This window comes from Corapipo altera, unplaced genomic scaffold (genome assembly GCF_003945725.1).
Source record: "Corapipo altera isolate COAL_440 unplaced genomic scaffold, ASM394572v1 65, whole genome shotgun sequence".
Lineage (NCBI taxonomy): Eukaryota > Metazoa > Chordata > Aves > Passeriformes > Pipridae > Corapipo > Corapipo altera.
The window spans coordinates 11,307,634-11,320,304 of record NW_020884891.1 but is presented as its reverse complement, the minus strand read 5'-3'; the positions used below and the strand labels follow the sequence as shown (position 1 = coordinate 11,320,304).

General features: G+C 44.9%; 1 long non-coding RNA gene across 1 annotated transcript in view; it reads left to right on the top strand.

Moving 5' to 3' along the window:
* The window catches only part of LOC113948070, a 70,691-nt gene that overhangs the window by 51,232 nt on the left and 6,788 nt on the right, over positions 1–12,671 (top strand). Inside the window, exon 3 of the long non-coding RNA XR_003527972.1 lies at positions 7,254–7,351. This is a non-coding gene — a long non-coding RNA (uncharacterized LOC113948070). The remainder of the gene's footprint in view (positions 1–7,253; positions 7,352–12,671) is intronic.

Below are 12,671 nucleotides of genomic sequence, written 5' to 3'. Positions count from 1 at the left end.
TGTCTCTCCAGAAAGTCACATTATTTGAATAATTCCTGCTTCAGACAGGCATTTAGGAAACAAAGTTGTCTGTAAGTAAAGCATTCCCTTTTTTTGCAGTGAAGAAAGCAGTACTTTGAAGATTATAACTCTCAAACATTCATGGTTTTTACAGCTGTGCTTATGCTGCATTCATATTTCTACTGAAAATGACTATTTTGTGTTTAAGGAGTTGTCAAACTGCTTTTCTGTTGACTGAAATGTTGATGTTGCGAGTTGCATAGAGCAAGTGGGAAACTCTAACCCGAGGATAGCTAGCAAAGTTTTAATACATGTCGAGGGGTGGGAAAAGCATAAAATTTCATAATTGTTTTGTAAATCAAAATTCCTTCCCCAAAGCCCTTCCCCATTTCAGCAACTGCTCTGAATTTCTCTGTTTTGGGAATTTTGTAATAGTTTGAAACATCTCTCTTCGATCCTGTGCCATCAAGCATGCTGATCTGCTTTTTGGTTTACTAGCTTAAATGTCTTATAGATCTGTGTCTTTATTTCCTTGCAAGTCAGGCAGAACCCTGAAGTTTCTCTTTCCATGTTTGTGGCTGCTATAACCAAAAAGAAATAAATTTTACCCAGTCTAACAGCCATGACCTTTTCAATCTCAAGTGCTTGTACTGAATTCCATCTGAGTTAGCAATTTTTCCTCCAGCACCCAGAAAAAAACTCTCTGCCCTATGAATAACTTTAACAAATGCAAAAACTGGTCGCTAATCAGACACAGAAATGTCTGCATTTGGTGAGATTTGTTAAGCTGGTGGCTCCCAACATGTGCACTCCTGCCAAAGGGCACCTGGGAAGGAGGTGAGCTGGTATTTGCAACCAGGCTGTTCTGCCACAGGAACATCTGGGGCAGGGAGTTGATCTGATCAGTAGAGCTTAAGCAGCACTTAATTTGTTGCTATTGACCTTCCAGCAGAGGCACCAGACACTGTGATCAAACACCAGGCTGTTCGACCAAGATTAAAGGTGCCTACTTCTAATTTCCTTTGCTAATAATATGGTCAAACTTGTGGTGGTGGACAAAACACCCACACACTGTGAGGGAAGAAGGCATGAGAGGACAGTGAGGTGGACTGAGAACTGACAGATCCCAGAGGGCCACAGGATCTAGCTGGGGACCTGTCGCTAGTGGTGTTCCCCAAGGTTCAGTACTGGGCCCAGGACTGTTTAGCTTACTCATCAGTGACCTGGATGAAGGGGCAGCAAGTTTGCTGAAGACACAAAGCTGGGCTGATACCCCAGAGGGCTGTGCAGCCCCTCAGAAGGACCTCAACAGGTTGGAGAGATGGGCAGAGAAAAACTGTCTGAAGTTCAAAAAGGCAAACGTAGAGTCCTGCACCCAGGGAGGAATAACCCTGGCACCAATACAGGCCAGGGACTGACCTGCTGGAGAGCAGCTCTGAGGAGAAAGACATGGGGATCCTGGTGGACAACAAGCTGTCCATGACCCAACAGTGCCCTTGTGCCAAGAAGGCCAGAGGTATCCTGCGGTGCATTAGGAAGAACATTGCCAGCAGGTCAGGCAAAGTGATCCTGCCCCTTTACTCAGCCCTGGTGAGGCACATCTGGAGTGTTGAGTCCAGTTCTGGGCTCCTCAAGACAAGAGAGACATGGAGCTCCTGGAGCAGGTCCAGTGGAAGGTGACAAAGGTGTTTAAGGGACTGGAGCACCTCTCTTACAAGGAAAGGCTGAGGGAGCTGGGCCTGTTCAGCCTCAAGCAGAAATGACTAAAGGGGGATCTCATCCATGTCTGTCAGTGCCTGAAGGGAGGTGTCAGAGGATGGACCAGGCTCTGCTCAGTGATGCCCAGCAACAGGACAAGAGGTGACAGGCAGGAACTGACACACATGAAGTTCCACCTGAACATGAAGAAGAACATCTTTTCTGTGCAGGTGACCATGCACTGTAACAGGCTGCCCCGAGAGGGTGTGGAGTCTCCCTCTCTGGAGTTACTCCACAATCATCTGGAGGCAATTCTATGCAATGTGCTCTGGGATGACCCTGCTTGAGCAGGGAGGTTAGGTCAGATGACATACTGCAGCCCCTTCCAAATTGACCCATTCTGTGATTCTGTGGCTGGACATGACTCAGCTTGCACCCTGTGAGGTCTGGGAGAAAGCTATTTTCTGCAGAGCTTGTCTTTTACCAGGATAACTGGAAAGTGGACTGGAGAGTGAGGAGTAGCTGGACCAATGTTTGGCTGGTGGGCAGTTAGTCTAGCAGGGGGAGAAGAAGCCAGTAGAGATACCCCCTCTGTCCTAAGCAGGTTGAGACACTCTGTGTTTGTTTTTGTAGCCTTACACAGGAAAAAAAAGACTAGTTATTGTGAGAAATGTGCCATATGTTATTGCATATGGCTGAAACATCTGCATATGTAACCAAGGATCTGATATATGTGATGAGTTTCTGTTACAAATCTAACAGTGAAGAAATTATCTTTTGGAAATTTTTTATTCATTTTTTTAAACTATCTCTAAGGCTCTTTGAGGGAAGTCAACCTTGGCTTCATCTTCATGGGATTTCATAAAACCTACAAGGACCAGTACATGTAGACTGTATAGATGTTTTCACATCTTCAGTCGTGCTTTTTGTCCCTCAGTACTTCCTATGACTCATAAAAGTAGTACAATATAAAGAAATCATGGTGTACTGCGCATCCAATGGTGACACTGTTAAGGTAAAGAATTTGACAGAATTACAAAAATAAGCTGGACAACAACAACAAAATCTGTAGTTATAGCAGTTCAGATGAAATGGAATAAATAAAACTGCTCTCATGCTTAAAGATGTCACTGATAGCCCAGCTGACTAGTTAACCCAAGACATCCAGAACCAGTGGTCACAGGAGATCTGTTTATTGTGCATGTAAATCCTTCTATTTTCCCCAAAGTTATAGTGTCTTTATCAAGAAGAAGCGTATAAAACACTGGTTTTGTGTTGTGTTCATACAGCTCCCAGCACAAGGGAATCTCCCATCCTGGCAAAAGTTGTTAGACTAGAATGGTTAGTAAAAATACGACATATCAGGGAATAAAGTGATATTTGTCTAATTTCCCACTAAGCTAGGGAGATGCCATGGGGATCTGAGGGACAAAGTGCTTCTCCTCGCTGGAGAGATAGATGGAGATTTTCATGTGAAAGCAAAAAGGTCCTGCTCATTCAGTTGTATTTGTGGTGCAAAATTCTCAATCACATGTAAATTCCCCTGAACTTTTAAGTCAGAAGTCATAGATTCACAGAATTGTTTAGATTGGAAGAGAGTTCTAGGATGATCAAGTTCAACTCTTAACCCAGCATTGCCACACTCATCACTAAACCATGTCCCTAAGTGCCACATCCCCAAGTCTGTGGATCTTGGTTGTTTCCACTTTTCAGGAGTGGCTTCGTGGGTTTTAATTCCTTAAACTTGCGGGGTTTGCACTTGCTCCAGGGAAGTGCCTGCTGTGCTGTGGGCTCAGACGGGCAAAGGGGTGGCAAGGAGACTGGGGGAATTGCCAGGCACTTCTGAAGTATTCTACTCATACAAGTCCCTGCCCATCCAGGCATCACTCACAAACCTCTCCAAATAACTGCATAGTTTCAAGACAGCTATAATTGGGTGTAATAAATGCTATCATAATGAAATCTCCTCATAATGGGGATACTTGCTCCTTAATTCAGTATTAAAATGACCTATTTCAATATTGAATCAACACTTTAGAAAAATCAATGAAAAATACATTGTAAAGCTATCTGATTTGTGGATGATCTCAGGTGAAAACCATTGATAAATGAGAGAAAAGACCCCAGACTGAAGCACTGTGCTTCAAAATAACACAACGTAAGAAATAATATATCATCAGTTTATTCAGTATTGCTTCCAACCTGCTCTTTTATGTCAGAGATGAGAACATATGATTCCTACGGAAGGTTTCTTGGATGGCAAAAATTCCTAGATACTACTTGAGTTATGTTCCAATAGCTCAGCATTTGTGGAAGGTGTCATCTAATTAAACCAGAATTTTAAAGTACCAGACAGCATGAAGACCAGTAATAAGAGAGCAAGATCCATCTGTATTACAGATGGGATGTGCAACTCTAATAGTATGGCTTCAGGCAATGTTTAATTGAGTAGTTAAATTATCTTTTCCAGACGGGAAAATAAATTACTGCTCATCTCTCCAATTTATTTTAGCTTCTCCACATTCTGTTTCCTGAGGGAGTGCTGAGGGAGTATGGGACATCCCCAGATATGCCTGGGATGATTTATTCTCCCCATGCACCATAATTCCCCCTTCAAGGAGGATGTCTCGTATGCATGTGGAAGTCGGTGTGTACGTAACTGCTCTATTCTCTTCTTTTCTTGCAAGGAATATCTGCTTAATCACTGTGGTGCTAATCACAGCTATAGGTTACGTGTGTGTGCGGTTTTATACATATTCTTTTTGAAAATGCAGGAGAGAAAATTACTGGTTCAGCATCCTTCAGTTAAATCAGGAGCGCGTGTCTTGTTGGAGCTGTGCAGTTTGCCCAAGAAGGTTTTCCAAGCTTTGGAACAGCCTGGAAATCTTCACTTTGACTCACAGCATTTTGTAGTGCAGGATTATTTAGGGAAATTGCATCAAATTCCAGACTATTATTCCTCAGTTGCCCAAACTCAGCCAAATAAGCACACAGAAATGCATGATACTCTGTGTGGTATGTGGGAGAAGAACTTAAAATGCTGGAAATTTTCAGTTAATTAAGTATTAGATCCACAGGATTACAGATCTCCAGTTGGATGAACATTGTCCATGGTCAAGGGTCTGCATACGAGCGTAGCTACGTGAGTGTGTGCTAACTTCTGTTTATGCTGGCTACAGGGGCACAGCTGGCATTCAATCTGGGATGAAACCTTCTGCTCCAAAGTCACTCCTTGGAAAGTCTTGAGCAGATTTGAGTTGGCTGGTTGGGTTGGTACCTGGCCACTGGGTTGTGTTGTGTGACTGCGGTGGTTTTGATCGAGCCTAAAACCAAATTTCTCACATCTTGCAGAACCACAGCCTGAATCCCCCATGATTTCTGAATATTTGTGAATGTAATAACAGACCTCTGTGTGTGGCAGACAGCTAGACACAGTCTGCCCACTTCCAAACAAAGTGAAAGCAAGTCATGACTTGCTTTCCAGTTGGCCACATCCCAGCCATAGGTCTTGACGGTGGTCTAGATGAGATAACCATGTTCTCTTTGTGTGGCCTTAAATTCTGCCAAAATTCTAGGGCACAGAGGGTGAAGTAGCTTTTAAAGCACTTAGGGAGGAAAGATTCTGTAGTAGTGCGGCAACAAGGGCACAGCTCCCTGGGACAGAACAGGTGCATCTGCTAAAGGGAATATCCCTCTGCAAGCACCAGTATTTTGGGAGCTGGGAGTTACACAGCCCTTCTACCTGTGATGGAAAGGATGGGTGTCCCTACAATGACAATTTAATTTTTAAAAGGAGGGAGCACAGGCACTTTCTAAGCTGCCTGGAGCATGAATTTAGTACACATAGTTTCTGAAAGGACTTTGCTAGCCAACTTCTTCTCAATAAGCCTGTATTTCCTAGGCCAGTCTAAGCTGGGCCTTTCAAGCAGACAGCCCTGAGGCACTGCTCTGTGTCAGGATCAGGACTTTAAGGGTGTCAGCACAGTAAGGATGCAAAGCTTGTTCTGCACCCAGGATTATACATAGGAAGGAAAGTATGCTTCCTCAAACTGCTTGCTGCTTTGCAGCTGAGTGTACCCTTTCAGAGGTTATTATAACCCAGAAGGAGCACTGAATTTGCACTTACACTGCTGCTGGCACCTCAACTAGTTCATTGAGAAATAGCACTCACACTCCTGCTGCGATGTGATGACTCTTCCAGGGTCACCATGATCCTTGAGTTTCAACATCTCAAAGTATGAAAAGTATATGTCTTCAAGGGAAACTAGTTACTATTTGTGATTCAGACAGAGTTCTACTCCTTGGGCTGCTCAAGGAGAAGATGAGTGAAGGTCATGGGCCTTTGTGCTAGTGCTGATGGCCACCCTGGGGCTCCCTGCAGGGCATGGCCAGGCCTCCTGGGCTCCACCGACCTCCTGTCACTCTGCAGGAGCTGTGCTTGAAGGGATTGGTGCACTGCACATCAACCCAGACAGGTACTGGCCCAAGTATGGGGCATGTGCAGCTCTCCAAGGGGAGAATGCCAGACAGGAAACTACAAGGAGCAGCTGGCTGAGGCTCCTGTGACACTACCACACAGTCAGGGTGCTTGCAGCTGAGCCTTCCCCACTGCTGCAGTGACTTTTTCCACATGGAGCATCACTAGTTGTCTTTGAATACCTGAATCTGTCTTCTGTCAGTTGTGCCCAGTTGCTGTTTGCTGCCTGGCCACTCAATCCATCCACTTCCCACTGCCTGGGGGTTTGACCCACCTCTGAGCCCACTAATCTTGGGTGATGACCTAGAGTTTCTCAAGGCCAAAACGCCACCAAGAAAAAGCAGTGTGGCTTTTTAGTAGGTCCACACCCAAGGCATTGCTTCTCTGTGCCTGCTCCTCACTGTCCCCAGTTTAGTTCTGGCACCCCAACTTTAGCTCTTCTTGTCACCGTGCTGTCTCACACCTCAAGGGAGAAGGAGAGCAATGCTTCAGTTCGTACCCCTTGCCTTGTGAGTGACCCTTCAAAGAAATCCACGGAGTGACACAAGTGATTTTTATTGAGTCGTAGGACTGTATTTTATGCTCTGAAGGAACATTTAATTCATATAAAGGCTTTGACATTTTTATAGAAGTGGCTATAACTGTGTTATTTCATACAAAGGAGAATTTATTAAGCCTGGATCTGAATCTCCTTTTTATGTTATGCAAACGACTAATAACAACCCTTCTTCATTACCAGCTCAGTGCTCGGGCCAGGGATATTAAATCCCCCTTTCCTTCAGTCTGCATCTATCAGGCTGCCACATTAGGCTGCAACATCATCAGAATTCATAAAACCAGCCCAGACTTGTACTGGGATTCGAGGCAGCAAAATTAAAACCTGACTTGCAGAACACAATGTTTCTTTGGCTGTTGTTGAGGTATTTGGGGGCACGGTCTGTTGACTGAGGCATGACAACACCTTCATCACTTGTGATTATAAAAAATTTCACAATCACCATATAGTAGGGAAAAAAATAAAGATTCATTTCTCTCACTGCTCTACTCAGATTACACATCCTGCTTTTTGTATTTTCAGGAGTGGTTTCCACTGTGTACCATCTGGACGTGCAATCTTCCCCTCCAACACTGCTACTCCTTTCTCTGCTCTTGTCCTGGAGGTGGCTACAGAGGAGGGTATGTGACACTTGGAAGGGCTACTGGGATGTGCCTGAGAAGACTCCATTGCATTCTGTGTGATCTTTAGACCTTCACACTTGTAAGACTAAACTCAGTTCTCTGAAAAATCTTTCAGTGGGTTGGAGATTTGCTTGGGGATCGTGTGATACACTAGATGTTTAAAAGCAATAAGGACTTTACCTCACGTAAAGTCAACAGAACAGAGAAGTGCTTGAGAGAATAGCCACCCTGGGCTCATCTGTGGCTGGATATTTGGGGACAGTCCCCCAGGAGTCAGGTGTGAATTGAACTTTTACAGTGTATCCCAAAAGAAAAGCCCATTTCTCCTCAGTCTGGGATGACCACCCCACCCCTGAATCTGGGTAAATGAGCTGAGGAAAAGAGTTGTTTCTCTGGCTTCTGCATGTTCTGAAAATACAGCTGAATTGAGTCTTGTAGGTGAGAACAGCAGAGGAAGACCTTTTTTTGTGGATGTGGATAGGATTTTGTGTGGGCTAAACACCAACTGTTCAGCATCTTTTGTGGATGGATCCAGCCCAACTGATCTGAAGTGGCATGTGCTGAGCAAAAAAATACATATCTGAGGGAGTTTCTAGCCATCATCTATGGAAGAAAGGGAGAAGAAAAAGGCATTCCTGTGAGTTACATTTTCTTAGCAGGGGAAAGTCAGTGCTCTTGCTAGAGCAATTCCAGGAGCTGTAATTATGCTTTTGTGTATCAAAGGAGAAGGCTGTTTACACCCGACCTCGTCTCTGGGTAGATGAGATGTTCTGTCTTGTGAAATTGTCACCTTCAGGCTGGCTGCTCTCACATAGCTAATGCAGAGCACAATTTTCCCCTGCAGTGTAGTTGTAGCAACCTGCCAATGTTCACCCAAGGCAACACCAGTTTTCCCTGCTTTCATGGCCTTTAGGTCAGAGTCTGGCCTGACAGAGTGTGCTAATGCAGATTCTTCAGAGCTCAGTCTGTGACTTCCATTATATAGCATTAACTCCATAAAAAAAGAAATGTGTTAGTATTCCAACAAAACACAGACATAATTTAGATACAGGATAATTACCTGTAGTGAAGCCGGATTGATGTGAGCATCAACCTGCTCTTTCTGAATTCATGTCCAGCCTTTCATTGGCACTCCTGGGCATGCCCGAGGTCTGTTGCAGAAATGGTTGTGCCAAACACTCATGGTCCCAGTGCAAGGACAGCCACTGGCTGGAGTCTCTGCTGGCAGCTGGGTCCTCAAAGGTGCTGCTGTGGTTTGGGTAAGATAGTCAGACCCTGTGTTTGTGTATCTTACAGTTCACTGATGAGCAGAGCAGGTAAGGACTACAAAGCTTCAGCCTAAAAATGAAAAATAGATGCTGGATTATAAAATATTATGCAATTAAACTAACATATTTTTTCCCATTTAATGGCCAGAAATAAACTTCTTTGATTATGGTTCAGCTGCCTTTCCCCCACTACCAAAATAATTTCAGAAAAATGCAGCCTGCTTCTAAACAGCTTAAAAACAGGGGGTTTAATGAATCAGAGTTAAACAAAACCCCAGACCCAGTCATCCTTCCCACCCAGGGCTGCCAGACGTTCACGGCCCCCCAAGCCTGATCTGGGGGCTCAGCACAGCGATGCTGAACACAGGACCCCGCAGCCCGGGGGGTCGCGGACACGGGTGGGTGGGTGGGATGGTGGCGGGTGCTCATTCCCTGCTGCGCAGCTCCATCTAGGGGCTGCTGCCTGCCCGGGACCCTGGAGCAGCCGGAGCCCAGCATCTCCCGGGCAGGATTCCGGGAAAGGGCTGCTCCGGGAAGGGGAATGCCGTGGCTGCAGGAGCCCCAGAGTGTGCCAGCTCCGGAGCTGCCTCCAGCCCTGCTCAGGGATACGGGAGCGAGAAGGATTTTGTTATCTAACGTGCTGCAGCCCTGGCATCAGCAGGATTTGAGCCTGGGAGGCGCAAACAGGATGCAGTGGTTTGGGCAGGCAGAGGTGACTCTTTGCAATGGCACTGGTCACATTGCTCAGGCTCTTAGAAGCAATCCCTCTTTCCATCAGGTCTCTTCTCAAGCCTAATCTGAAAAAATTTCTTCACTGAAAGGGTGGTCAAGCATTAGAAAAGGCTCCCCAGGCAAGTGGTAGAATCACCATCCCTGGAAGTGTTCAAAAAACGTGTGGATGGGGTGCTTGTGGACAGGGTTTAGTGGTGGACCTGTCACTGTTATGTTAATGATTGGACTCGATGATTTCTGGTGTGGTTTTCTTTGTTGTACTATGTAGAAAGGACTTCAATGAGGACCAGGTCTGAGGTTCTCTGAGGAGAACCTTGTTTTTCAGCTCCTCAGGAAACTCTGTATCCCTCAGGTCCCATGAAGCTGTTCAGGGGGGAGGAAAACAGATGATTATCAATGTTGGGCTCTGGGGGAGAATGGGACCTTGCAGCCTTTACAGGTTTCTGAAGGGAAAGAAAAAGCAAACCCCACGGCATTATGCATTTTCCTTTATAGGAGAAATAAACCCTTAAAATGTGCATATTCTGAATGTCTAACATAGGGAAAGGGCTGGGGAAGTCTAACAGTGAGCCAAGTCACTCTGGTCCAGGCTTACCGGAGAGCTGGTGAGTGGTAATATGACCAAGGACTAATTGCCTTCAAATAACTGAAAAACCAGCTCCAGGGCAGCTACAGCTGACAGGGAACCTGCTAGCTCTATCTGAAGCATATTCAGGAACAGATCAGCAGCAGTGAGAGACTGCACATAGAGTCAAGACTCATAAGGATTTGCTAGTTAATGTTGCCAGAGGAAAGATTGCAGTTATGCCATAGCAGTGAAAGGAACACCCTAATCCTTAACTGAGTTTGCTGACAACTACAGTTACATCACACTTATCCATCTTTCGATGTTTTAGCTTAATTTTGAGGAGGTCCTTCTAAACTGAGGAAAAATTGGCCAGAAAATGAGATCTTTTCTCTTCTGTATGCAACAGTCACCATGTCTTAACATAAGGTTTCATTAAAGGCCAAATTCCTATCAGTCTCAGCAGAAAGAGTAACAAGCAAAGGAAAGACCATTAAGGGAAAACACCTCGTTGCAAGAAAGAGGCAGGGAGATTCAATGAAAGGTGATTATTTATTTACAAAGTAGTTGCTTTATCGTTGGTAGATGTCAATGAAACAGAAACATTCATCACCAGCCTGGAGCTACCACCGAGCTAATGTTCACATTCCCATGCCCTGTACACCACGTACTGAGGTGTACACTGTTTGCTGCAGCCAGATCAGTTGTGGATGAGGGGGAGAAAGGGTAACAGTCCTTTGGTGTCCTGGTGAAAGGCCTGGCAGAGGTAAAGGGGTGTTTTCTCGTTTTCACATAGATAGCAGAAGTGTGTGTCTGTCATGGGGCAGAGACGTGAGGTAATGGAAAGTTACGACAGTGGAAAGAAATAGAATCCTGCCCAGGCTTCTTCACCTCCAGGTCCTCTAAAGCTCCCTGTTCTTCAGCAGCTTGTCAAAACACACAGGTCCCTACATGCAAAACAATTACAGAGGAGCACTGATGTGTTTGCCTGTGTGCTGAAAAGACTAAAGGTAGTGAGAAGCCTTCACCTGAAAGGAGAGACCATCATGTCAAAAGGAAAGGTTGAGAAATACTGGCCTCTGCAGCACACAGAATGCTTTACCCCCTTCACATCTCCCCATGACTGCATCCCGTCCAGCCAAAATCTGTGGAGCACGGTCCTTCACTGCCTGCTGGAGAGCTGCTCCAAAGATCCCTATCTGTCCCTTGTTCACCAAGAGGTCTCCAGTGGCAGGCTTGAGTATTTTGTCTTTTCTGTGCTACTGTATGTAGAAAATCAGAAAAAATTAAGTCTAAATCCTGACACCCCCTGAGAGCTTAAGCTGTTTCCCAACGTGAGTTTTAAAGGCTGTGACTCGTGTCCCAGGTGAGATCTTGGAGGAGTTGTGGTGGCTCCACATGTCTAGGGAGAGGACCACCAGTTCTGGTGTGCAGAGGAAGTGGTGACTTTCTCCCCTCTTTTTGATATCTCCAGATATGAAAATCTCCAGAGCTCCAGATTTTCATATCCCATACCCCTTCTGCGGTTAAAAAACAGACACATATTTGCATTTTTGAGATGTAGAAACGAACGTTCCCGTAGATATTTGACTACATGGTTGCGCAGTGACATGCTCTGTGCTTGCCTTTTTCCTGGAGCAAAGCGAGCATGTGTGCTTTGGATTAGGCAAAGTGTTTCACTGAGAGACTTCACTGAGAGCAAGGACATGCTGTTGATTCACTCTGCAGCATCTCCTGGTGATTTGTTCCTCCTTGTGCCTAACAGGAAAGCTGGGTAAAGAGAGAAGCCTGACTTGCACCTCTCCACCCTTCTTGGTGGAGAAAATATGAAGTGTGCTACTCAGTAAATTAAATACATGCATTCGTGGTGCCTTTGAGAAGTGTTCATTCACCCAAAAGCCGAACTCAGGCTCTGGCTGGATTTATAAATGTCTTTTGGGTGAGTACAGGATCCAAACAAATAACTCCTGTCTCTGTAGCTGACCTTGGAGAATTTTATTAGCTAATTAAGGTGCCAAATGCAAAGGACAGAACTGAAGCCACAGTGTCAGTTAAAATTTAGTTACTCTGTTAATTGAGTTGAGGAAATCTGGATTATATCATAAAATCCTGGCATCCTGTATGGCTATTAGAATATTACCATTCATTTTACTGGAGAATGCAAATAGCATCACTGTCATACTGAAGGATGGCATAGCATGTAACAGGATGGTGGAAAAGCTGGTAATTTTATAAAAGTTGATAAATTTTGGTGTGTGGATGGCCTAGTGAGCTGGATCTCTGCAATGCTTTCCAGGACACAGGACGAACAGGGACTATTTTTTGTGTCAATGCAATGAAAATAACATACAGATTCTCTGGAGCAGGGAGAAGGGAAAGCAATTTTCATGTAATTGATGTTGTGAAGCTTATCAGAAATTCTTCACTTTTAGGACTGTTTCAACAATGAAATGACAGGGTTTTAAATCCTCCCACACTATGCAGTCATATAGTAATATCACTAATTGTTGTGATAGAGTATTATTTACTCCCAAGCACTGCCTTTTTTATTGCTGGTTTAAAGTACATATGTCTGTATGTGTTTGTATCTATCAATCTTCTGTCTAAACCAAATCTCTCGTCTTAGTTTGAGAGTCCTGTGGGTCCCCTGCACTCAGACTGTGCCAGAATGTTGACTGGCCACAGCAGAGCTGCAGGTCAGCTGAAGGTGTTCTTTCTCCTCCTTTGGGAGTGGATACTTCCACCCCAAAGC